The following is a 5,000-nucleotide window of genomic DNA, read 5'->3' as shown; positions in this document are numbered from 1 at the left end:
ACACCCACACATGTCCTACACAGGGGTGCACCCAACATCACAATACTGCCTCCTGTCACACCACAAAAACAATGGCAGGAATGAAAGACACAGGTCTGCCACAAGCATGGAATCAGAGCGCCGCCTGTCATGAGCCAAAGGTGCACCCTGACGTGCCAAATCAGATGATGCCGCAGTCATTTACTTACGATAATCACAATCAACAAACCGGCCCCCCCCCCCCAAAACACCTTTCCTTACAACAATGTGTACCTTAACCTAACCCGTATTGTGCCTTAACCTAACCCGTATTGTGCCTTAACCTAACCCGTATTGTGCCTTAACCTAACCCGTATTGTGCCTTAACCTAACCCGTATTGTGCCTTAACCTAACCCGTATTGTGCCTTAACCTAACCCGTATTGTGCCTTAACCTAACCCGTATTGTGCCTTAACCTAACCCGTATTGTGCCTTAACCTAACCCGTATTGTGCCTTAACCTAACCCGTATTGTGCCTTAACCTAACCCGTATTGTGCCTTAACCTAACCCGTATTGTGCCTTAACCTAACCCGTATTGTGCCTTAACCTAACCCGTATTGTGCCTTAACCTAACCCGTATTGTGCCTTAACCTAACCCGTATTGTGCCTTAACCTAACCCGTATTGTGCCTTAACCTAACCCGTGTTGTGCCTTAACCTAACCCGTGTTGTGCCTTAACCTAACCCGTATTGTGCCTTAACCTAACCCGTGTTGTGCCTTAACCTAACCCGTGTTGTACCTTAACCTAACCCGTGTTGTACCTTAACCTAACCCGTGTTGTACCTTAACCTAACCCGTGTTGTACCTTAACCTAACCCGTGTTGTACCTTAACCTAACCCGTGTTGTACCTTAACCTAACCCGTGTTGTACCTTAACCTAACCCGTGTTGTACCTTAACCTAACCCGTGTTGTACCTTAACCTAACCCGTGTTGTACCTTAACCTAACCCGTGTTGTGCCTTAACCTAACCTATGTTGCGCCTTAACCTAACCTATGTTGCGCCTTAACCTAACCTATGTTGCGCCTTAACCTAACCTATGTTGCGCCTTAACCTAACCCATATTGTACCTTAACCTAACCCATATTGTACCTTAACCTAACCCATATTGTACCTTAACCTAACCCATGTTGCGCCTTAACCTAACCCATGTTGCGCCTTAACCTAACCTATGTTGCGCCTTAACCTAACCCATGTTGCGCCTTAACCTAACCCATGTTGCGCCTTAACCTAACCCATGTTGCGCCTTAACCTAACCCATGTTGCGCCTTAACCTAACCCATGTTGCGCCTTAACCTAACCCATGTTGCGCCTTAACCTAACCCATGTTGCGCCTTAACCTAACCCATGTTGCGCCTTAACCTAACCCATGTTGCGCCTTAACCTAACCCATGTTGCGCCTTAACCTAACCCATGTTGCGCCTTAACCTAACCCATGTTGCGCCTCAACCTAACCTATGTTGCGCCTCAACCTAACCTATGTTGCGCCTCAACCCAACACACGTTGGGCCTCAACCCAACACACGTTGGGCCTTAACCCAACACACGTTGGGCCTTAACCCAACACATGTTGGGCCTTAACCCAACACACGTTGGGCCTTAACCCAACACACGTTGGGCCTTAACCCAACACACGTTGGGCCTTAACCCAACACACGTTGGGCCTTAACCCAACACACGTTGGGCCTTAACCCAACACACGTTGGGCCTTAACCCAACACACGTTGGGCCTTAACCCAACACACGTTGGGCCTTAACCCAACACACGTTGGGCCTTAACCCAACACACGTTGGGCCTTAACCCAACACACGTTGGGCCTTAACCCAACACACGTTGGGCCTTAACCCAACACACGTTGGGCCTTAACCCAACACACGTTGGGCCTTAACCCAACACACGTTGGGCCTTAACCCAACACACGTTGGGCCTTAACCCAACACACGTTGGGCCTTAACCTGCTCTGTAATTGTCATACGACGCGTTAAATTAGTGTAGTGTTGCCTAACTGCAACCCCCGCAATATAGTTTGCTACTCGCACTGCCCGGTCCCCAGAGTATCGCTTCATGTGAAACACCTTGCAGCTATACACTGTAATGCGGATGGCAGTAGGACGTACATGCTCAATGCCCTTCGCAGTTGTTCATTGGCATTCGCATGGCGAAGCACAGCCTACGTTGTGGTACGGCTTGTGTCAACTGTCCGCTGATGTTGTACGTCCAAATCACACACTGTACTGCACATTGGTCCTCATGTACTGAATGATACATCGTGGTACATGTGTGACCGTACCACGACTGCGCCAACAACGGCGAACCATACGGTCCAAATATTGTGCACTCAGCTACGTGTCGTCTCCCTATAAGAGCTGGATTGCAGTATGGTATGCCGTGGATGGCGATCAGCATGAGCCGTCTGTTGATGTAGTGGCGCGTGTTGTCAGACGTAGTCGTCTCCTCTCACACACCGTGATAGCATGGTGCACTGCGTTCCACATCTGCGACATGCGACAGAGGCCGGTTGACAGTCGTTCGCGCAATGGACATCGCATACGTACGGGGGCCACCTTCCACGTGTTCGCGAAGCGTGCACATGTTGTTGCGTGTATGTGGGCAGACATAGTGTGTCGTGACACCTGACACAGGCATGCAACAATCGTTGAATTTGCAAATGGCGATGGACGTCTACGTTTGCTGGTGACGTTACGCAAATGAACAACTGGTAAACCGTTGTGGTGCGGTTGTTCTCGCTAGAGGTGAATCAGTGATGGCGACGATCGGTTGAGCTACCAACCGGTTGTTTCAGCGATACCCACCATGCCCACGAACGTGAATGGCATGTGGGTGTGAAGCGATACGCGGCGGTGGCTGGGTGGGACCGTCCCCGGCCGGTGAGGGGGGGCCTCCCGGCGTGCTGGCCGCGCGGTGCGTGGGCGCACGCGCTACAGCCGGCTGGTGGGGGCGGCCAGTGGCAGGCGCGCCGGCCGACGGAGGCGGCAGGCGGCGCAGCTGCGCGCCGGCGCACCCTGCACGCGGCGCCGTGCGGCCAAAGTAGGTCCTCGCGGGCCCGGTGCGAAGCGCGGTGGACATCTGCAGTGTGCTGGTCCGATTGAGGACTGTGTGCGCTGAGGATGCGCCGCCGCCCGGCGCTCGGCGCCGCGACGCCGTCTGCTGCTCGGTCGCCTCTGCGGTTCTCGCAGGTGGATTGTATCGCAGCTGTGCGGACGTGTTGGCGCGTGCGCTGTGCTGGGAGAGTTCGCTTCGGCACCCAAGTGGGGCTTTTGTCCTTCTGTGGCGCTGGCGTTGGAGCTGCCGGCCACCGTAGGTGGCGCGTGTTGTCTCCCGCCGGCAATGCCACGACAGCACGCTCCCGGGCCTCTGTCGGCAGCGGCAAGCTCAGTTGGGAGCACGGGTGGTCGCACCTAAAGCGTCTACTCGCCAAACTCCGGGCGATTGCGCCACTCTCGAACCCGACCAAGTACTTAGGACGGCGCTGCGCGCCGCCGGGACCTGAGAGGGTTTCGAGGTGTATTGTGCAGGGGAGCTCAGCCTCCTCCTGTTTGCAGAATAATTGAGCGGACGCTTGCGTGTTCGCGCGGGCCCCCGGGACACACTCCCGGGCGGCCGGCTGCTCAGCTCTAGTTGACGCAGCTCCCTGGTTGATCCTGCCAGTAGTCATATGCTTGTCTCAAAGATTAAGCCATGCATGTCTCAGTACAAGCCGCATTAAGGTGAAACCGCGAATGGCTCATTAAATCAGTTATGGTTCCTTAGATCGTACCCACGTTACTTGGATAACTGTGGTAATTCTAGAGCTAATACATGCAAACAGAGTCCCGACCAGAGATGGAAGGGACGCTTTTATTAGATCAAAACCAATCGGTCGGCTCGTCCGGTCCGTTTGCCTTGGTGACTCTGAATAACTTTGGGCTGATCGCACGGTCCTCGTACCGGCGACGCATCTTTCAAATGTCTGCCTTATCAACTGTCGATGGTAGGTTCTGCGCCTACCATGGTTGTAACGGGTAACGGGGAATCAGGGTTCGATTCCGGAGAGGGAGCCTGAGAAACGGCTACCACATCCAAGGAAGGCAGCAGGCGCGCAAATTACCCACTCCCGGCACGGGGAGGTAGTGACGAAAAATAACGATACGGGACTCATCCGAGGCCCCGTAATCGGAATGAGTACACTTTAAATCCTTTAACGAGTATCTATTGGAGGGCAAGTCTGGTGCCAGCAGCCGCGGTAATTCCAGCTCCAATAGCGTATATTAAAGTTGTTGCGGTTAAAAAGCTCGTAGTTGGATTTGTGTCCCACGCTGTTGGTTCACCGCCCGTCGGTGTTTAACTGGCATGTATCGTGGGACGTCCTGCCGGTGGGGCGAGCTGAAGGCGTGCGACGCGCCTCGTGCGTGCTCGTGCGTCCCGAGGCGGACCCCGTTGCAATCCTACCAGGGTGCTCTTGAGTGAGTGTCTCGGTGGGCCGGCACGTTTACTTTGAACAAATTAGAGTGCTTAAAGCAGGCAAGCCCGCCTGAATACTGTGTGCATGGAATAATGGAATAGGACCTCGGTTCTATTTTGTTGGTTTTCGGAACCCGAGGTAATGATTAATAGGGACAGGCGGGGGCATTCGTATTGCGACGTTAGAGGTGAAATTCTTGGATCGTCGCAAGACGAACAGAAGCGAAAGCATTTGCCAAGTATGTTTTCATTAATCAAGAACGAAAATTAGAGGTTCGAAGGCGATCAGATACCGCCCTAGTTCTAACCATAAACGATGCCAGCCAGCGATCCGCCGCAGTTCCTCCGATGACTCGGCGGGCAGCCTCCGGGAAACCAAAGCTTTTGGGTTCCGGGGGAAGTATGGTTGCAAAGCTGAAACTTAAAGGAATTGACGGAAGGGCACCACCAGGAGTGGAGCCTGCGGCTTAATTTGACTCAACACGGGAAACCTCACCAGGCCCGGACACCAGAAGGATTG

At 53.6% G+C, this 5,000-nt stretch overlaps 1 non-coding gene across 1 annotated transcript in view; it reads left to right on the top strand.

The window, feature by feature from the left end:
* Positions 1–3,668: 3,668 nt before the first annotated feature.
* Positions 3,669–5,000, top strand: part of LOC124608877 — a 1,910-nt gene continuing 578 nt past the window's right edge. Inside the window, exon 1 of the ribosomal RNA XR_006979431.1 lies at positions 3,669–5,000. This exon is cut by the window's right edge and continues 578 nt beyond it. This is a non-coding gene — a ribosomal RNA (small subunit ribosomal RNA).

The sequence above is a fragment of the Schistocerca americana genome, chromosome 3 (assembly GCF_021461395.2).
Source record: "Schistocerca americana isolate TAMUIC-IGC-003095 chromosome 3, iqSchAmer2.1, whole genome shotgun sequence".
Classification (NCBI taxonomy): Eukaryota; Metazoa; Arthropoda; class Insecta; order Orthoptera; family Acrididae; genus Schistocerca; species Schistocerca americana.
This window is presented reverse-complemented; position numbering and strand designations above follow the sequence as displayed.